Below are 22,790 nucleotides of genomic sequence, written 5' to 3'. Positions count from 1 at the left end.
CACTGTAATACATAACAAATGAGCACTACTTTGTAATTTTAAGATAACTTCGTAATTAGATATCAGAATATCAAAGTTGCATACAGATAACTTGGAGCACAGTCTGACTGCATCTGGGAACTTTTCTGAATAGTTGACTGTTCTGCAAACCGTCTAAATTTGTATTAGAATTTGATTTAAGAATTACTAATTTGGAGAAGAAACCATGCAGTTTGAGACTTAAACAAAACAATATACGAGTAGAAGCCTAGTTTGTTTTGACATGATGTTTTCAAGGGTGTGCGTGGAACAAAAGTTGAATTGCTCAAAGGGGAACAACTTTTTTTACAACATTTCTGAAATGAATAACAAAAAGCTGAGTGTTAGTCCAATTTTAGATGCAGAAGTGTCCATTGTAATCTTAATATAGCAGACATAGTGACTGTAAACTGTTGTTCCAACATGGTAGGATAGAACCCTGAGAGGTGTTACAGGAATGTCTTTAATTCCTGTCGCAGGTGTGAACTCTCCAGCCCAGTCTGGTTGACATGTTCACACAAAGCAGCGAGTCTCTTACTGATTCATAATGAAACAGGCCTCGTCTAGTCACATTGGACCCATGCTTAAGAAGTGACTCATTCTGTCAGCGGTTAGCTTCAACTCTGTGGTCCACATCAGAGCTCGGATCAGGATATTTCCTTGGTGAATAAAGAAACCACAGTCTCGAAAATGGGGATACCAAAAGGGGGGGGGGGGGGGGGGGATATGCAGGCTGCATGGGATGATGCATTAGTGAAACACAAAGTGGGAAAGAGTTACAAAAGGAAGCTAAAAGCCACAGGTGGATGTGACTACCCGATGTGCATGTAGGGATGCATATCGTTGACTTTTTTACGATACCGATACCGATACCACTGAACGATACCGATACTCAACCGATACATATCGTGATACTTTCATGTTGCATAAGGGAAACATTTTATCATCCCGCAATTACTCCCATGAAGCGCTTTATTATATAGTTAACATGTCAAATGAATATTAAATTCAATTGTGGGACTTGGACCTTTTAGTACTGAACAAACAATGAAAAACACATTATCTATGAAGAAAACTGATTCTGCAATATCATTTATAACAACCATCAGGCGGGAATAGTACATCTTGTCAATGGAAAAATAAAATAGCACCAGTGTAATTAATATTCAACCTGAGATTCGACTGACCAGAGAACACATAAAGGATCATGAGATCTCGGCATTGCACATAAAACAAATAGCATCCTTGAAATCAACATTTGCCTGATGAAAGAAAACAAATCCCATCACAGTTCAGTTTTGTGCATTCATCTTCAAGAAGATGAGCATATCTGCTCTCTGGATCCAAACGGGCCCTTTCACAGCGAAGGATATCACCTGCTAAACTGAACACTCTCTCGCTTGGCACGCTGCTTCCCTGAACACAAAGGTACTTGGTTGCCATACGAGACATCATTGGTTGGAGATTGGATGTGTTGCCACCTTTCCCAGAAATAAACTTCTTGCAGTGGTTACAGACCCCACCATTCAGACTGGCAGTCATATGCAGCCACACTTTAGATTTTCAAAAGTGACTTGGTTGCGGAGTTTCACTGCGAAATTGACATCGTAATTCCGACGGTTTGGGCACAAGTTTAAGGATATTATGCCTCACTTTTATAAAAAAAATAAATAAAAAAAAAATAAAAAATAAATAAAAAGTATCGAAAACCGGATCTGATTTCGGTACGGTATACCGTAGCCACCAGTAACCGGTATTTCGGTAATACCGGGAACCGGTATGCATCCCTATATGCATGTCTGCCCGATTTGCACTGCGCAAGCGCGAATTGGTCTGCCATATTGGACAGCTACGTACGGCAATCCAAACAGGACATTTGACAAAGCGGCGTTTAGCAAAAAAACAAAAACGACCGCATGAATCTGAACGAGAGAGATGAGTTATTGTTTTTACAACGTAATTTCCCGATTATTTCAGAATAAATCCTTTCAGTGGGTTAAGTACATTCTTAGAACAAGTGAGAAATGGATTTAACTTCTGTTTGACAGCCTTCACACTGGAAAAATGTATATCTAATTCTTAAAGGTAGGGTAGGTAAGTTTGAGAAACCGGCTCGAGATACACTTTTTGTTATATTCCATGGAATGCTCTTAACATCCTGATAGCAATGAATATCTTAAGTGCTTTGCCAAAAAATCCATTAAAAAAAAATGTCATCTGTGGAAGCCGTAGTACTGTAAAAAGCACGACCAATCATTTTAGCCGGCCCGGCTAAAATAACTGGATGGCCTACCTGCCTGTCAGCCTTCCATCTGTGCACAAACTTATCTCGTGCCCTCATTGGTCATGTGCGCGTTCGTGTGTGTTGGAGGAGGGGCTCTGTAAGGAAGTGGCAGATTTTCTCCGGTTGTGTATTTTCAAATTCTAGCGATCTCGAGCCGGTTTCTCAAACTTACCTACCCTACCTTTAACTGTGAATTGTTTTTAATTTAGTTAACATTAGAAATGTATTAGTCTGGACAAACTTTTTCTGTTGAGATTCCTGGAAAAGGGAAATTACTTTTCATAAAAAAGTTGATTCAAGAAGAAAACTCTGTTATTAGATCAGTACGGACGTCAAATGTCCTGTTTGGATAGCCGTACATAGCTGTCCAATATGGCAGACCAATTCGTGCTTGCGCAGTGCAAATCGGGCAGACATGCAAATCGGGTAGTCACAGTGGATCTTCATATCAGCAACTAGCCTTTTACTTAGCTTAGTATTAACTTTGCTCAAATGACATCTAATGACTTATTTTCATTATACATGCAGAGGTGGTCTAACTACAGTCAGGGATGTCTTCAGCAAACTAGCCAACAGTACAGAGAGAATGAAAGACACTTCATAAATCACTGCTGGAATGCAGCCTCATTTCCTCCCCGACTCCTTCTCCACAGCTTCTTCCTCCTACTCCAGGAGCTTTTTTACACCGACGACTCAGACCTGACCATCGCGATCATTACACAATTTGCAGCTGTGAGTCCAAGCGGTTTAAAAAAAGATCTCCCTGCAGCAAACTAGCTCACATTTCAGTAATGCAGAGCAGACATTACAAAGCAAAACAGACACTAATGAGAGGAGGCCGAAATAATGAAAGGGTAAGATCATACATGTTGGGGTTGGGCTGTTGATTCATCTTGATTAATGGCATTACTGCAAAGAAAAATAATGTCAAGCTTTTTCAGGATTACTTTAAAGTTTCCATTACGGTTTCAAGTCAGCTGAGCTTCTCCTTTTCTCTTCTTTCTGTTCCCTGCAAAGATCCACAGCAGTTTTCAACAAGCCAGACTAGCTCAATATGTTCACTAAATGTTAATTACATACTGCTATAAGATACAGTCGGCTGTGCTTTACAACAATACAACTTGACAAGATATTTTGACTCATGCCTAGTTTGCATCTGATCAATATTCAGTCTGCACGCTTCAACTTGTTCCAACTTTTAAAACAGCAGTGGTCCTCCTGAAAGTATGAGTAGTCTGCCTTCTCTGTGTGAATTCATAAATATAGTTTGGTACATTTCCCAGCACATCAGACTGAAAGCAAAGGGTATAATTAGTTGAAGTACTTCCCATGTTACTGCAGTGAAAGCTATAATAATAATAATAATAAGCCGTTTAATTGAGCTGTTTTACATCCTAAAAGATAAAGAAGAGGAGAAGGCGTGTAGGAAGTTCCTGGTTGGTCATATTTCTTCATTAAGGATTGGCTTTGTTATCACAGTGTATACTCACTACTCTTTATCATTCATTAGTCATTTAATCATAATAAATGCATGTGTACTCTTCAGCCGTCCTTATTTTTGAAGAATTGCTCTGTGAACTTGTAGGGGAGATTAATCGAAGAAAATACAGGAGTTTACATTACTTTGTTTAATGGATGGGTGATTACTTTGGGGCATGCACACAAATCCATCCACTGCAAGAAAACAAACATAAGAAAGATGGACCTAACTTGAGCGTCTTCACAGGCGGGTAATCTTTTGTTCAGGGCTCGATATCATCGTTTCCTTTTCCCATTATGCCAACAGCTAGTCTAAGAGTTTAGTGGAGCTTATCATCAGAGACCTTTACTTATTCCACGGTTATGATTTTCGCTCAGGAGGAACTTTTATTAAATATTAACGGTACATTTGTTAAGATTTATCTGCTGCCTGATTACATGGAAACCACGCTTGTACAATAGTTGTATCTCGAGAGAGAGAGAGAGAGAGAGAGAGAGAGAGAGAGAGAGAGAGAGAAACAGTCGCAGATCCACAGAGGGGAAAAGATGTTCTTAAGAAAGCAGATGACGAGGTGTCTCAGCCCAGAGGAAATCACCAGGAACCTGAGCAGCAACGTGCTGCTGCCATGGAAACACAGATAACCCAACAGATGCCATGACTTTGAGCATCACCAAAATACTTTAGTACATTAAACATAAACCAGCCATCACTTGGTCCATTATATTTAGTTTTAGTCACATTCACCAAATAAGAAATTAGCCTTAAGAGGATATTACCTTTTTTTTTTGTATTAATCACAGCACTGATATGAGTAAAATAGAAAGATGTTTGTTGTCGTTTTTATAGAAAGTTATGTAAAAGAGTTCACATTCATTATTCCATGTGTTTAGTGTTTATACAGCTTAGCCCAAAAGTGAGTCAGATCATGATATACAAAATCAAGGAGGAGGAATTCAACTGATTGACTCTGAAGTAGGGCTGTCCCGAATACCATTTTTCGGGCTCCGGATATTCGGTAGTAATCAGCAGCGAATATTCGGCCCGCGCGGGGGAGGGGTGCGTAGTAATCAGCAGTGAACCGCTTCAACACGTGTATTTCGGTTTATTCACGGCATTCATTTTGTTATTCTACAGTATTGTTTTATAGTTATTTGTTCATGTAAATAACCCAATTTGTGTTCTTTGAAATTGAAAAGGATATTGCATTGTATTTGTTACTTTCGTTGCAGTTGTATATGTCTTAAGTGTAATTTGGCTTGCTTCCTATTTTGTATGGACATGCTTTTATTTTGAAGGAGAGTTAGCGCTGTTGACAGGAAGTTGTTGTTGCTATGGAAACAACGTGACGGAGATTAACGGAGAAAAGTCATATCTACATATAAAGACGGAGAAAGTAAACAATAAAGTTTATGGTTAAGTGTTAGCACCCCCCGAAGAGGCACAAGCTCTTACGTTGATAATGGAGATTTCAATAAATTCAATTTGAAAAAAAAAAATATACGAATAACGAAATTGAAACGCGAATAGTACTCCAACGAACGAATATTCGGGTACAGCCCTACTCTGAAGCAACAATTAAAGTAACATTTGATAATTATTATTGCCATGTGATCATTCAAGGAAGCATGCAGTGGGTGAGACGAGAAGTAATAAATCAATGATTATAGTCAAATTCATTGTTGTTTTTAATAGTGCATTTCAAGGTAAAATACTTTCCCACAAGTACTGGGAAATATTTGAATAATTGTCACGGCCTGGTCCCTCCCCTCTGTGTGTGTGAAGCTGCTTCGCTGGGAGAGAGAGACGGGGTTTAAGTGGTAGAACTGGCAACATTTCACATCAGACTCTTCAGGATTCTTTTTAACCAAAAAGTTGGAACAGTTGAAAGGCTTGGAAGCTTTTGTTCTGCATCTGTGTAGTTTAAATAAATGGTATAACATCCCGCAGTTCGAATGCATCTATTGGCTGAAACTTGTGCCTAACACACACACACACAACATGCAGGCAGCAGGTAGTCACTGTTCAACCAGTTTATGTCAAGCGTTGTGAGGCTTTGTGCTGAAGACAGAATGTCTTCTTCTTATTGCCCAACATGTAGTTTGTTTTTAACTTCACTCAACCCGGGTAAATCCAGTATGTTGGCATGGATACGCATCAGTGTAAATGTTAAATGATGTTAGGTTGAGGCAGGTATATTTGGTCTCAATTAAAAGGGTTAGGGTAAATCGACCACCCACTTATCCCTGTAAGAGTAAAATCAATGTCAAACTGAAGATGAACATTGATTGCAACAAGTGGGCAATTCTGGCTGGTACCAGGAAAATATATTAATTAAAGTGGTCAAATATATAAATGCTAAAAAAAGTCATAACATCTAGGCATCCTAGTGATAAAAAAAATTCCTTTCATCCTTTCTGCACACACAAATGCTGCAAGCGACAATGCAATTCAAGTGCACATTAAGGCCCCGTCCACACGGAGACGATATCAGTTGTATCCGCTAACGTTCTCTATCGTATAGACCAGGGGTGTGGGAAGGTGAGACTTCCCTCAGAGAACATAAGAACAGTCGCGCCCCCCCTCCCAATTATTATTGCTATTATTATTATTGTTGTTGTTGTTGCTATAATGCAGGGGTATTCAATTGCATTTCAAAGAGGTCCAGTAAGAGAACATGTCATTAAATGCTCTGTTTTCGCTGTCTACCTTTCTCTTTTTTGAGCACGCCATTTGAAGTTACTCTGACTTTTTCTCTCTTCTTGTCTCGTCTCTGTGTGTGTGTTTGAATCTATCGTGCTGACTCACTGACTGCACCCGATTTGATTGGCTGAGTAGCGTCACCTCCTTAAAACATTAAACAATAACTTTTTTAAACCTTTTTAACCGAGACGGCCGCCAACGGCCCGCTGACGACCGGCCGTTCTGTGATTCTCCAGAACACACAGGTTGCCAGTCCGCCCCTGCCAGGACCGGTCCATGAAAATCCTAGCTTCAAATAATCGTGGTCATACTTCCTCCGTTTTCTGACAGACGCTGTCTCCTCTCTCACTTTAGGTAACTTCACAAAAAATCGATCCATGTTGCCGCTCGCATAAAGTTGGCTGAAGTTAACTAGCTAGATTTCACTGTTTCTCGTTATTTTTTCTCGCGCTGCGCCTCCCCTGAAGCTCTCTGGCCACACACTTCGAAAAGCACTGGTATAGACGGTTCGTCCATACGAGGCCGAAACGGAACCGCGGATTCGGAGCCCGAATCCGATACACATTGATAACGGCTCCCAAAGTGGGTAGGTCTGAGGACGAAACGCTTGCGGCTCCGTGTGTACGCCCTATACGATCATTTCAAAAAACGATGACGCCATAGCCCCGCCTCTCCCCACCTCTCCTGCTCACCCCCACATCATTGCTGATGCGTTTCGCCAACAACAACAATGGCGGATCACAGGGTTGCGTTCGTGCTCCAGACCAGTGTTTCCCCTATATACAAATAGCGGCGGCACATTTAAAAAAAAAAATGTAAATAATAAGTGGCGACCCTTTTTGATTTTTGATTGTTTATTATGTGGATTTGTAGTATTTGTGTTACTGTATGTTCAATAAAAGGTGAATTTTGCTAAATCTTGAGACATTGCCACTGTATGTACTAGGCCTCAAGAGCCTTTTTTGTGCTGGCAGACACATGGAAACATATTGACGGGGCGCACTTCGCACACACTAAAAAATTCCACACGCACCGCGCTCACATTTTGCTGGGCCCGCGTGCCTTAGCACCGCTGCTATGACTCCATCCTAGGGGAAACACTGCAGACTCTACTGACCATGATACAGATTTTAGTGCAACATTTACAGCTCCTCTACCACAACCATCAGCAACAATAATAACATAATATAATGATAATAATAATAATAATCGTCATCGGTCTTATTCGCTGCTTTTGGTGTATTTTGTGGCGGAAGTACAGCGCCACTTACAGGCCCGGCATATGTACTACACAGCGTCTCCAGCGGGTCGAGCGGTCTCGTGTGGACGGACATGTTTCTTGAGCCGATTCCGTGTGGACAGAATACTTTTTTGATATCGAATTCGGTTTGTTTTCGTCTCCGTGTGGACGGGGCCTAAGCCTGTGGCTAAAGAGTACAAGAGCCGAAGAGCCAATACATGAAAACTGGAAACAGCAGCAAAGAAGAAACAGTTTGCTACAAGACACAGAAAGGGCCGAACCTGTGAACGAAGGGTCCGTGTTGGGGCTCTGGAAAAGCTTGTCACTGCTTTAGGGTACAGCGCTTTAGGGTACAGCGTGTTATCTGCAGCAGCGCAGACCGTCCCCTTTGAAGTGAAGCTGAGTCCCTCACTGAGCCCGGGGCACTGGAGGTGGGAGGCTGGAGAAAAAGTAGAGAAAGAAAGAAAAGGTGGGTTAAAAACCACACATCGTGGAAATAAACAAAACATGCTCGTTAACTTTCATCTTGTAATGTACAATCCACCTCAAAGAGTTTATGGCAAATTTGTTTGGAGAGAGATTAGGTCATGTCATAGTTGTCTGCATTTTCTACAGCTTGTTTGGGGAGGCCTTCTTTCCTCACAGGGAGTGATGGAGTAAGCATATGGCGGCCATGTGTGGGAGAGCGATAGGCTGCAGCGGGAGGGGAGGAACAAGGGAGACAATCAGATGGTAAAAGTGTGGAAAGTGAATTGACAGAATGTTTGGCTTGCTCCTTCTGTTCACTGCAATTCTCCCTCTAGGATTATCCTCTCTAATAGACTTACAGGCACTTTGACTGAGCCGCCAGCTGCCCCCGTCCCAACGGAAAGCCACCCAGGTCAAATCTGAGGGAGGATATCCTACCATGACAATGCAACACATTCCTCAAATGCCTTTACGTCTTTATAACATCAAAATGAAAAAGAGGAAGCACGTAAAATGCAAAAAAATATAATTTAAATCAACCTAAAAACTGTCTTGATTTGGAGCAAGAGGAATCAGACCGTAAAACATTCATGGATATCTGGTGCATTCATGTCTACTTAAAGCTGTCAAGTTGGGATCAATTCACACAAGATGAATTTTGGAGCGAGAGTAAGCGTGACCCAACCTACTTTAAATTTGATAAACAGTAAATAATTCATCCAGAAGAAAGGGAATGTGGGCCACAGAACTGATCTGCATAACTTCAAACTGACATGATTTTCAGGCAGTTTCTATGTTGGCAAACCGCACCATGAAAAATGAACACATTGTGTCAAATCCACACACCAAATACCGTGTTTCAGCCATAAACGGTAGGTTTGATTTGCACTACGTTGAAGATGGAGGGGCAACATGTTCCGATAAGGCGTACATTTAAGGGAGAAATAATGATTTTACTAAACTGTGCAAGCATATTTTTTAATCAGAATCAGAAAACAGTATGAAGGGCAGACGATGAAGAGCGTGCCAGATAAAGACACCTGCGAGGCAGAGACAAGGACAGCAGCGATCTGGGCTTTTTATCTGATTAAACTGAATTTAGAAATTAATAATAGACGTAATTTGTTGCTGTCCTGCGCCCAAGGATACAGACACTTGCTGCTTTTCCATCAAGACATCTAATCACATACTAATTTAGACAAAAAACCTGGCTGACTGTGGAAACCAACAATACACACTTTCCTTTGTACCACCATTAATTTAACCGCACGTTGGTGGATTTGTCTTTCCCATCCCTCATCAGGCAGATGAAATGCCACCTAATTACTAACTATTCAACATTTGACTTTTTAGAGGCAAGTGAAGACAATATAATATGCTAATGATCAAGTGATTGGAAACATAAAGCACTAGGTTTTTTTGGAGCACAAGCAATGTTTTTTTGATACATTTTAAAACGTATTCTTTGTAACCTGAATACAGAAGGAAACATTTTCCTTTGGACGCTGAATCAAATAACCTTTAAAATCCTACTTTCTTCCCGTCTTGTTCCATTTAAATGTCTTGTCCCGTTGCTTTTGTCTGTTTCGAATTGTATTTAAATGCCATTTACGGTCTACTGTTTTTAAATGTTCTTCAGTAAAGCACTTTGAGTTTCCTTTTAATGAACTGTGTTATTCTCTAAATAAACTTGCTTTTCCGTGCTTAGTGTTCACATAATGGAAAACTAAGCATGTCACCCGCAGAAACCGAAACACAAGATGTATAAAACAATGAAAAAAGGGCGTAACCAAAAAAACATCAACGATAAAACCAATATAAAACCAGATTTGAGTGACTTGTAAAGGCCTGCTTGTTAAGCAGTCTGACGGGGTCCTGTTGGACCGGCAGACAGCGGGAACCCTCTGACCGGCCGAGATAAAGAAGCCTCCATTCACAGAGACAGCCGTTTCCATGCCAACAGGAGGACCTCTGCTGGGAGAGGCCTCCTTTCAAACGGTTTTCATCCTGCACCTCTGCTGCAGCCTCGGAGAAGGACTGGTGGGCATTAGAGGGGGAATGAGTAGTGGGTGGCAGTGAAGAGATGCAATTGTGTTAAAGCAAGATGGAAAAGGTTTGCGCTGAAAACCCCCCGAGCCTCGACAGCAAATCACACCAGAGGCTGGAGATGGATGTGTGTTGGAGATACTTATATCCTTTCACACTGACATTGTGACTTGGTAAAAACCTATGTTACGTTGCTTTAATGTATACAAGTGCTTAATATTAGTCATACTGCCGTCTGCTCCGTATTGCCTAAAACGCCTCGATATGTGTGAGAGAAACTCTCTCTGGCGTGAACTTTGGGAATTTAGCTTTTGCAGACCATTCGCATGCAAAAAATACCTATATAAAAACACACTAAAGGTAAGGGAAACCCCCAAATAACATAATAGGGCTTCTTTAAACCACTGCGTTTATTCAAGTTTCTCACTGGAAGCTACATTTCAAAGAATTGCATCTTAAGAAGACATGCTAATGTTGGAATGTACGATTTCTCAATTTGACTAAATCGAGCTTCAATGCAGCGTGATGCAACTGTTGCTCAATGGCTGCTAACAGCTAATGCTACTCCTCCTGGCGATATTAACACAGATTTGCTGATCAAACTGTAGCCTTATAAGGAAAGAATTAGGCTGCGTCTCGGCAGGTTAATTAGTGCCACGCTGTCAAAAAACAATACAGCTGGTGGGGCTGCCCTTTGTGAAAACACTGTCTCTTCATTACATGTACACAAACGTTAAAGGATACTGGGAAAAAATGTGCGTGTTCAGCTCCATTAAACAGAGAAGGTATCTCTCCTAGGACACGATAAACACTCTCATACATTATCCCATCTGTATCATACAAGATAGTCTGCCACGGCATCATTTTAATACATGCACTTTTGACTTGTTATGTCCCAATCTGCAACTTAGTCTCGTCCCCGCACTAAGTCACACAGCGTTCACAGTGCAGCCAACATCAAAGCAATATGCCTGGGAGATGCCTCTGTGTTCATTAACCAACTCAGAGCTACATGGCACAGCACTGAATTATTAACGTGCTCCTTGTGCCTCACAGATACAGAGCAGAGGGCCATTCACAGCTGCACAACACACCCACGCTCCGCTGTAGATGCATGTTAATCTCCAGTTAACCCTGAAAACTCATTAAAAAGCATATTAAAAACTCATAGACCAGAAAATACCATCACAAGATCGATGATGGCAGTATAGACAAGGAAAGTGTACGATAAAACGGACTATAAAATACTGAAATTAAAGATTTATTTAAGAGTGCATGACAAGAGCAAAAAATGAAAGTGCTGGATAACAGCAAGGGTTAGGAGTGAATAACTTGGAGATTTCATGAAAACATGATTTTAAGTTACACATGAATAGGGATCTGTAATTCAAATTCAAGGAATATAAATCAACTCTTATAAGACGACTAACAACTTTACATACAACCTGATTGAAGCCAAAAGTCAGCATGACTTCAATTATTGTTCGTACACAGGTTCCATGCTACAGGACATTAATAATGAATATCTGCAAACATTACTCTCTATATTATTACCCATTATCACAATTTCCCTCCAGAATTGAACCTCATGCTAACACAATGAGAGAAGCAGCAACTGTGAAATATAGGATAATTGCAAACTTCAATTAACACCACATGTCTTATTACAATGTGTGTACACACCCAGTATTACTAAATGTTGAAGTTGAAAGTATCTATATTTACCACAGCTTCAAATCGACTCAGATAAGGCAATGATGCTACATTCACCTGTTTGCAACTTACAAATGATGTATCACTTGTATATAGACTCTTATGGCACTACTTCTATTCTATTTTATTGTATTTACTTGCACTATTTTATATCCGTTTTATTGTGTTGCACTGTTGGAGGAGCCTGGGACATAATGTCTATGTACGAATGACAATAAAAGCCTTGAATCTTGAATTGAATCTTGAAACTACTGCGCAAGCTAGCGTGTCTCACATTCATGCGGCTATGTGGCTAGCAGTATCTAGATCAGGGCGAATCAAGCCCGACCCAAAGACCAGAGCACTTGATACCTGGCCACAACTAAACAATATGATACAACAAAAAAGTAATACGTATACAACTTTGTGGACTCAAACCATTTTTGTTGCAGTTTTTTCTTTGTGCTACCTCTCCCTACTACCTCTTGTAAAATGCCCAACAACAGGATACACATTTTTTACGCAGTTAACAAGTCTGTCATCAACTGCTTAGTTACTTGATCTTTGCTGCATTACTAGCTAGCTAACATGATACAAAAACAGACTCAAAGGTCACATCTCACTATTATGATTAGGGATGCTCCGATCGCCAATTTTGGGGCCGATCGCCGGAATCAGTATCAGCCGATAGCCGACCCGATCGAGTGGGCGGGGCCTATGGGGATCTTCCATTTAAAGTGATGTTTAAAACTCAGTTAATGGGGCTCATTCACTGGTGCTTCCACAAACAACAACCAACATAATTATTACATTCAAATACAGTACATTATTCAAGTTTACATTAACTTTGGATAATAACACGGGAGAAATGAGCGGAAGCGCTCTCTTTTCCTCTCTCTCTCTCTCTCTCTCCTGACAGCCTGTCAGTATCTCATGCAGCTCACTGATCCAGTAATGAGTGACCCGACAGTGAAGAATAAATATATTTATAACTAGTTTAGCTTGTTCCAGAGGTAGATCAAATAGCTAAGTGTGTTAGGTCTAACTATTACATTGCATTTAGCTGACGCTTTTATCCAAAGCGACTTACAATAAGTGCATTCGACCAACAAGATACAAACTTGAAGAAAACAGAATCATATAAGTACATCAGGTTTCATAGAGCCAAAACATTTTAAGTGCTACTCAACTGGCTTTAGATAAGCCAGTCCTTTATTAGTATATAAGTGCTTTGTTAGCAATTCTTTGTTAGTAATTTTATCGCTCTAAGTGGAGTCGAAAGAGATGAGTTTTCAGTCTGCGCCGGAAGATGTGTAAGCTATCTGCTGTCCTGATGTCAATGGGGAGCTCATTCCACCATTTTGGAGCAAGGATAGCAAACCGACGTGTTTTTGCTGATGGGAACTTGGGTCCCCCTCGCAGTGCGGGTGCAGCGAGCCGTTTGGCCAATGCAGAGCAGAGTGCACGTGCTGGGGTGTACAGTTTAACCATGTCCTGGATGTAGGAAGGGCCAGATCCATTCGCAGCATGGTACGCAAGTACCATTGTCTTGAAGTGGATTCTAACAGTTACTGGAAGCCAGTGAAGTGAGCGGAGGAGTGGCGTGGTGTGGGAACATTTTTGGAAGGTTGAAGACCAGACGAGCCGCTGCATTCTGGGTGAGCTGCAGAGGTCGGATGGCACATGCAGGTAGACCAGCCAGGAGGGAGTTGCAGTAGTCTAGGCGTGAGATTACGAGAGTCTGGGCCAGAAGTTGCGTTGCTTTCTGAGATAGGAGGGGATGCTATTAGTGTGTGTTTTGCTTCGCTCACCGGTCCGTCACAGCGGGTGGAGCTGCAGGATTTCTGCTTCACACACGTTGCATACCGCTATTTTATTGTCATTTTCGGACACCTTAAAATACTGCCAGACTGGTGAAGCCATTTTGGCGAGCTTGTTTTGCCGCGCACAGAGAAAAGTGTCATGTGTTTTACGTCATAATTTTACGTCATGCGATCGGCTCTCGCGTTCGGCATTTTTAGAGAGCACCGATCGATCGGCAGAGAGTGAGTATCGGCCGATATCGATCGGAGCATCCCTAATTTAATTATGATAAAACATATTTATAACCTCAACACCTTTTATTTGTCTAAACGTTTGCGTGTTAAATGTATGTTAATTATGGTCCCCTCATAAAATTCCTTAATGGAAGTATGAGTCCTTTACAAATGGCGCAGTTCCACTACAGCGCGGAGCTCGCTTTAAGCGTGCCGTGTCGTGCCGTGCCCGTTTTTGGTTGTGCTTCCACTAGGCCTAGTTCCGGCCCGGGGCCACTTTTTCACGTCTTTTCTGGCCCGAGAAAATTGTGGTTCTATCGAGGCCAACAAACAGGGCTGAGTCGGGCTGAGTATGCTAAACTAGAGAGGAGCGCTGGCAAGGGGGCTACAACTACAACAAGATGGACATATTTGACCGTGATTTAATTGTAATACACGTTTCAAAATGATGCCGAAGTAACAACATACTGATACCGGTTAGTAAAAACCATGAATTAATGCTTTGTCAAGTCTGCAGACAGACGGCAGGCGAAAAACCTTTTAAAATGCGTGTTTTTCTAGATGGAGATTGGCTAAGCTAACGCAGTATATGCTCCGACCGTCCACACTCACAACAACGGCCTATACAGACATAAATAAAGCAGCGACTGTATTCACCATGACACAGGCAGTCTGTGGTGTGTACTTGTTTAACTTTTGTCGAGTTTCTGAACATATATAAGGAGCTGTGAGCTCTGAGTGCTAACAGCTAACGGCTGTGTTGTGTTTCTGGAGTTCTCATTGAAGATGACGTCACGGCTCCGCCTACACTGCGTTACTATAGTAACTACCCCAGTTCCTAAACTGTAATGGAAGCGCAGCATGAAGTGAGTCGGCCCTGTTAAGGCCAAGCCGTACCGAGCCGTACCGAGCGTGGCCGAGGCCGACCGTGTAGTGGAAATGTGCCAAAAGCCTACAAGATGATGCCAATCTTTCCATAGATCTGTAAATGTATTAAAGTTGTAGGGTGCAGGGATGCTGCAAAATCCTTATTTACAGCTCACTATCGAGTAAACTATTGAGTGTATTATGTAATGGGCAGTGAATACAGAGGAGTTATTTTGGACACCGTAAGCAGGAGCTTTTTTGAAGGAGGTAGGAAGAAAAAGGGCCTGAGGTGTGCGTTTTAATATACACACATTTGACCTACTTACAGCCTAACCTTTTTTCCCAGCCCTCCTTGATGTTTGTTGTCTGCTGTTGCCCTAAATTCCTGCTTGATGAGATCCTAAGAGGGTTTTTCTCATGAGATTTCCTGGAGATGGGAGAGCCCTCTGTCTCTCTTGAAGGTGACTTGGAGCTCCCCACAGAAAATCCCTTTAATTTCCTCTTTCCTTGATCTCACTTTCTCTCGAGTGCCTCTGCCCACACACACACACAAATGCTGACGGCAGGCTGGACCTTTGTAGAGCCAGCTCTGCTAATCTTTTTGATTCTCCTCTTTACGTTGTGTTTCCTTCTCTATTCCCCTGTTTACTAAATCAGTCCCTACACACACACACACACACACACACACACACACACACACACACACACACACACACACACACACACACACACACACACACACACACACACACTCACACACAAACAATACTTCCTCCACTTGTTCCTTTCTGTCTTTCATCGACTTTCTCTCCGCCAATTTCTCCTCACTTTAGCTTTTCTCTCATCTTCCTTCTGTCCTCTCTCCTCCAGACCTGAAACATTCTCCTGAAGGACCCCACTATTTTCTGAATTTGTTAAACTACGCTCGATGAAAAAAGCCAACTCCTCAAAGCTTAAATAATTAAAAACACTGACAACTAAGTCCCTCATGTAACCGGTTCAATTGATCTCAAAAAACATAATTTTCAGTTATCAAGGTTAACAAAAAGGGGTATGTTTAAAGATGGGATTTTCAATGAAAACAACATTCCTACGATCAACTAACAATCCGTAGTACCTGCAAACAAAACGCTCCACATAATTTACCAATATAACAGTTTCCCTATAGGATTAAACTTCATGCTACCACTATGATACTCTCGCATATGTCTTTGTGCAATAGCTGAAAATGCTAACGTCAACCTAATGACACAAAGACTAATGCAGCTAAAGCCTTTCTTCAACCTGATCATAAAAAAGTGCATACTCCCTCTCTTCATCAAGCCTCTTTACCTTTAATTGTGCCCTCAATCCTTTACCCTAGCTCCTCTCTTGACTGAGGATGCTCATCAAACCAGCATCATCAATTATCCCAATCCAGCAGATGTCATGAATCACATTATCCAAATGTCCCTTTTACTAAAAAAGTGTTTTGGGTCCCAAAGGCCTGGAGGACTGCCCATTATAATAAACTGCACTCATTGAGTTGCTCAAGCACTCCACTTCAACACAGACGCTCTTCTCTTCAGTCCTCTTCCTCCTGGACCTGTTACACTTCCTCCAAGACGATCCGCCAGATGGTCCTCTCCATCCGCGGTATTCCCAATGTACGGCAAAATATTGAAACGTCTACACTGTCACTGACTCTGGTGAAACTTTATTTCAAAACAGAAGTTGCTGCAAGTTGTTTTGAAAAGATCCTACTTAAACTGTTTGCTCCAGGTTTCAGTTTTTTGAGATCCTGCCAGAAGTTGCCAAAGCAGTGAACAATGGCAGTAGGGCTGAACGATGAATCGATTTGAAATCGCGATTGGAAATGATGCAATTATCAAATCGCAAAGCCTGCGATATTTTTTTGTTCTTCTTGTGTGTCAGTCATCCACACCAATCAGAAGTGCTGCGCTCCACATGTACCAGCCATTGTTAACCAATCAGAAGTGGCCCATGATAGAAGGTGATAGACAGATTGATCCAATCACCTGCCAAGTATTTTTGAAAGTGCCTGCCCTTTCCAAATGGCTTCCAATGGAGCTTTCCTAGATGGTTTGGTGAAACAAACCGTCTGAGTCAGGTTAGTAATGCTCCATCACATGTTTTACATCTATTACAGGGTGAATCTTAAACTGAAGCTTGACTTTAAAAGCAACCCAACGGAAGTTTCATGTAAGTTTAGTTCTTTCACTCGTAGCTCGGGCTGCGGGGGTGCTAGAGACGGGGGCACGTTGATACGACCTTCCTAGCCGGAGATATATAAACTTCCGTTGGGTCGCTTAAAAACAAATATCGCAAATCGAATCGCAATATCTGTCAGAAAAATAGCAATTAGATTATTTCCCCAAATCGTGCAGCCCTAAATGACAGCCAACATTTACAATAAAACGACTTAATATAGCAAAATGGTATTAATTGGGATAAAACATAAACAGAGGGCACACTGGTAGGAAAAGGGTAAAGGTCATGCCCTGGACTTCCTGTAGTGCCTGCTCGATGGTTGAGAGAAAATACACAAAGAGGGTTGATTTTAAGGGATTGTATGAACCTCACCTCCGAGCTGTGAATCAAGGGTATACAATCAAAATAAAAGTATATAGTATAAACCAAACATACCTGGTTAATTTCTGGCAGTGGACTTTTGTTGCAAGTACCAGAATAAACTATATTTCAAGTCAACTTGAGATACTTGAAAAATGTGGCTCTCCGCACGTCAGATTTCGACCCAGTCAAAGAAACAAAAAGGTATGTGCCTTAGTCATGGTTAACATCAAATTAACCTTGTACAAAAATTGACAAATGTGTCTAGACAAGCCTCGCCCGATCTACAATTGTATTCACAAAACAGTGACGAAGGACACAGTACAAAGCATAATGGGCATATTAAATCAGGAGGAAAGAGTCTTCCTCTAAAATAAGTGTTAACAGGAAGTTGCAGTTTCCCTTATTACTCCAAGTGTACATGGTTAGTTTCATAAGTGGGTAACATTCAGTGGTTGCCTACAGGAAATATCTTATTATTCCATCTCTACAAGATAAGTTTAATCAGTCATTCTTAAAATAGCATGCGGGTCACAAATGTGCTTTGGATATTAGTATTGAATTACAAAGTGGAGTCTTATCTCCAGGAATGTATGCCACCTGAAACTCTTCCCCTCCATTGATATCCTCAATAACCCATTTTACTCGCACCCCCGTTCATGTTTTGTCAATACGAGCTTCAAAGCCAGGAAACCTCACTGTCCATATGAGAATGGTTTTAGGAAGGCCCTGAGGTCAGTTACACAGCAACAGCCAGGACTGTGGGAATGTGAAGCTTTCCACAAACAAAGTCTAAGATACCCCTCATCTCTCTCTCTCCAGGCCCTGCGGCAACCATCTCAGCCAGAGACATTATATTTCATCACACTGGTCCATGTGAACTGAAAATATGCCATTCTTGTCTCAATATTGTCAGCCATAGCTTTCTCTAATCTTCACTTAGTGACAGAGCCTCAACAAATATGTCCCACACAACGTCATACATTGAACTGAAGGGTTATTCATAGAGCATTTTGACTCGTGTGCTAATTCAAAACAAATCTTGTAGCTGCTTGGTTTGAAAATAACAAACGGCCTTTTCTATTCATCACAACGCGATACAAAATTATGAATTAATGTACCATTACCAGACCAACAGTAGTGAGAATGTAAATGCCGTTAGGCCATAGCTACAATATTATTTTACATCAGATAAAAGGGAAAAGGTTCCCCCACTTACAATAGATTCCCAATTCAACCTGTTAGTTCTCTTGTTTTTTCACACTACCGAATAATTCCTCAAGTGGTGGTCACTAAACAACTGTAATGATCTAATCTTTTTATGTACATCTAATTGCTGCTTTCTCAAGACAAAAGGAGAAACAGAACAGGCTGAACTCCAGAAAACATAGCTGTTCTTTAAATCTAATAAACAAATGTATTTGTGGCAACTGTGACTAACATGTCGTCCTCATCAGACCTCTTCTATAATCTCTTCTGAGAACAAGAGACACAATATGACACTTGATTGCACTAAAGTATTCATTCCAGTTGATACTAGGGAACAACAACACTTAACCTTGTTATCTCATTTTGATAAATAGTCAATTCTATTGTGTTTGTAATTGAATTAAGGTAGGAGGTCAGAGCTGATTGAAACCACAATTTTAAACTTCGAACAAAACGGTGTAGTGTCTAGAAAACGTACAACGTCGTCTATACAAACCAATATAACAGCACTGAGACAAATCCCATGTTTAAAGCTTTGTGTGAACATCTTAAATTGACACCATGTCAGAAAAATGTTGACCTCAAGCTATGGTTTTATATTAAAACTGCAGAAGGTTTGACATTATATATCAAGGGAAAGCTTTGTTGGAGCCGTTGTAGATCTAAATTGATAAGTAAACAGTAGAGCATCTATTCGGTCTATTCACCGAGTGTAAATAGTGGATTTCTGTGGTTAGGCTTTGGGCGTCACATGGATCTTTACAGTTGCACTTGTGTAATCCCTGTGATATAAAAACAGTACAACGATTTTGGGCCCCAAATATGTTGTTTCAAGACATGACTCTTATATCACATAAAAAGAGACGAATATAGAGAAAACTGACAGAAAAAGCATCAGTGTTTATTTATTTCCGTCTTTTCTTATCACTTTCATACTGATCATTGTGTAACCTACACATTTTACCATGGTGTCGATGTCACAGACATCAATTGTGGTATTGACCAAGGGACAGATGTTCCTTTTTTGCTATCTCCTCAAGGACAGACTCAGGCCTGAGAGGTCAAGTGAATTGAGTTAACTAGCAGGTAGGGCGGAGAGCGATATACTCTCCTGGAGAGGAAATAAGAGCCATGTCAACAACGCCTCTCAAAACGACACACTGAAGTAGGTTAACCCTGTGGTGGCCGTGTCAATGTGTCATTTGACAAGAGTTTACAACCCTCCTCCTGACCTTGGTTTAACAATGGTTAGACAACATTTTTGTGAAATGTCTTTCCTGTGAGGGGTGGTAATGTGTCTCAATGTTAGTAATGTTTAAATTGAACTTAAACTTAACTGACTTAAAGACTTGAAGAGAAGCACAAGTGAAATATGCCATATATATAAGAGAAAATAGGGTGTGAAGAGAAGTGAAACAGAAACTTTATTTTTGTACTTATGTAAAGTAATCCTCATGTTTAGCAACAATTTGTTATGAACAGCTCCAGACTTGAGTTTGTGTGCACACACGCCTACAGGTTTTGTTAACCTTAGACTCGAAGCGATGAGGTCAAACTCCGGTTAAAAGTGAGTGGGCTCTGGCATTAAACTGTTTATGTGTAGCACATGTAAACAGCGTATTAGGAACCTTGATAAAACGGTATCCCTGTTTTGAAAAACCTGAATTTGCTACCTAGCACAAATGGAAATCTGAATACCGTGTTATGTAAACAGCTTATTCAAGTTTAACATCATTCTCTGTCATGTTTGCAGGTGCATCTTTTACCAAGTTAGTCAATAAAACAAAGATGACGTTTGGATGGTATACATGTTGAAAAACCTAGGTTCTACTTGACGCTTAAAAAGCTCAGTCAGAAATAACAGATATTCTTAACATCAACAAACAGAACAACATCCTCAGCAAAGAGAAAATAAGGTGATCGTTTTAGAAACGTGTGCAAATGACGTATGTAATCAGGTTTTTCAATGCTCTTATGTCAATATCCTTATTCTCTAAAACCAGGAAGAGACGTGCTACTAAAATAATACTGTTTCTAACATATTTGACCACATATTTGTATCGATTAGCATAGGCAGGAAATATTAAAAGCACCCATATTATACACCAACCATCAGTTCAACATCCAAACAAACTTCTAAAATTATGCAGTAAATTCATCATATTTCAACAAAGACTGGGTAACATAAACTTCGTGAAGGATTTAGTTGAGGACTGTTGTTGCAGACTGGATTGCTTTTGACGATGTGTAACTATAAAACATAATAACCCAGTACAGATAGGTACAGATTGTTGGGCCTATCTAACAATCTATTTATCTATATAGCCTGGATCGTGGTCGGGACACCTGATGCCAGGGGAGGGATAAAAGGAGACTAAACATCTGTAACTGTATCTGCCAGGTCTCTAAGAAAAAGTCATTCTGAAATTGTGCATGGAAAAACAGAGCAGTCCTCTGTGCTATCCAAAAGTTTAGCACCCCACATATCTAAAGCAACCTACAGGCTGCTGTTTTTGTCCCGTGAATTCTTATCATCCGTGTGCCTCCAAGAACATCTGGATTTGGCACAACGTTATACAAGTTAACTTAGCATGAGATCTGCTAGCGTTTAGGACATAAAACGTCTACTATCAAGACAAACCCCTCAAAGATTCCTCTGCTAAAGTGCACCTACATCTTTGTTATGGACAGTAAAACTTAAGATACATAAACCATGATTATCGGGTTTGCTCTCATCACATATTAAAAGCGGTGCATGTGGACTGAACTCCTCGCACTGTGTGCAGCTTTTGCCTCGAAGTTTGTGCAGCTTGTTTAAAAGGAAAAGTTTCAGCGACGGAGTGAGAGAAAACTCCAGGACTCAGTCTGTTTTCAATAAATGCTGAACATAATTACTACCCATCAAGATCAGGCATAGTTGGCCTGATCAGAGACACATAATAACTTATTTCAAAACCGCTAACAAGCTCCACATCAACAGAAGTGCGTTAAGCAGGCTACTAGCGTTAGCAATGCTAACCAGGCTGAGCTAACGAGCTAGCTGGCTAATGCTAGGCCCACTTCCACTGGTTCATTACTACATTATTCCCCAGTTGTGATCTTGCACTTTGTAATTTTATCCTGTGTTTACCTCAGAAATGCAGGGGTGAAGAAAGACAGCAGGCCTCTCCGGTGAATCCCTCAGGTCGTGTATCCAAAGCCAGATATATCCTTTGATGAAGCTAACGATGAGGTTAAACGCTCCTTCTTCCCACCAGCAGCAAGTCAAGTGTTTGCACCTAAGTAACAGCAGCTAGCACGTTAGCCGGAGGAGCTAACTCTCCTGTGTGATGTTAGCATGCTAGTAAAACACTGCTAACGTTAGCTGCTCTGTTGGTCGACCCTCTGACTCTGTTCTCTCTCTGGGAGACATGTGAAAGCGTCCGATCATTAAACAGGGGCAACACATCCACTGGGACCAAAGAGCGGGCGGGGTGTGAGTGTTTTAGCCGTTCACAGGCTCCTCAACAGCCGCCTGATTTGTTCGTCTCCTCCTGACTCTCTACCGACTGGAGAGAGTGGCTGTCGCAACGTGATGACGGCACGTTTTTGTTTGGTCGTGGGCGCTCGAATTTGATGTGATAACTCCCTGGATGACATCCATGTGAAAGAATAACACTGTAATAAATGCTGGGTATATTTAAATATATACTACACCTAAATATAAAAATGTATTAATGAATAATAAAACAAATCCGAACATTTAACAACAAAGACAATAATTGTAATTATACATAAATAAATAAATATCTGTGGAAATGTGATAAATGAGACAAATGGAATTGCTGAAACAGCTTTTTCCAAAAATGACACCCATTACTCAAATTAAAAAGAAAGATCTTGGGGGAAATAATGGGAGGGGGACACTCCATATACACATTTGTATGGTGTCACATACATTCATGCTGGTGGAAAACCTAAACCTAATTCTATCCAGCATGATGTGCCTCATTTATTCATAGGCACAAAAAAAAGCAAGTTATCGTGCATTACAGTGCCCGGCCGGCAGTGCCAGCCATGGTTAGCTTTGGCTCGGTCATTTTCATGCCCTGTATCTGGATCCTCCAGGGAGAGTCTGAGAGCCTGAGATATCACTAAGCACCAAACATGTGATCCTGAGGACTGTGGATTTGAGACTGG

General features: G+C 41.0%; 1 protein-coding gene across 1 annotated transcript in view; it reads right to left on the bottom strand.

Annotated features, from left to right (window-relative positions):
- The window catches only part of fbxw7 (F-box and WD repeat domain containing 7), a 122,956-nt gene extending 100,789 nt beyond the window's left edge, over nt 1-22,167 (bottom strand). The window contains exons 1-2 of the mRNA XM_034129814.1: nt 21,742-22,167; nt 8,004-8,161 (exon numbers count right to left, since the gene is read on the bottom strand). The gene's annotated coding sequence lies outside the window, so the exon portion shown is untranslated. The remainder of the gene's footprint in view (nt 1-8,003; nt 8,162-21,741) is intronic.
- Between the last annotated feature and the right edge of the window lie 623 nt (nt 22,168-22,790).

This window comes from Trematomus bernacchii, unplaced genomic scaffold (assembly GCF_902827165.1).
Source record: "Trematomus bernacchii unplaced genomic scaffold, fTreBer1.1, whole genome shotgun sequence".
In the NCBI taxonomy this organism is placed as follows: Eukaryota; Metazoa; Chordata; class Actinopteri; order Perciformes; family Nototheniidae; genus Trematomus; species Trematomus bernacchii.
Note: the sequence above shows the minus strand (reverse complement) of the source record. Positions and strands in the feature narration are given on the sequence as shown.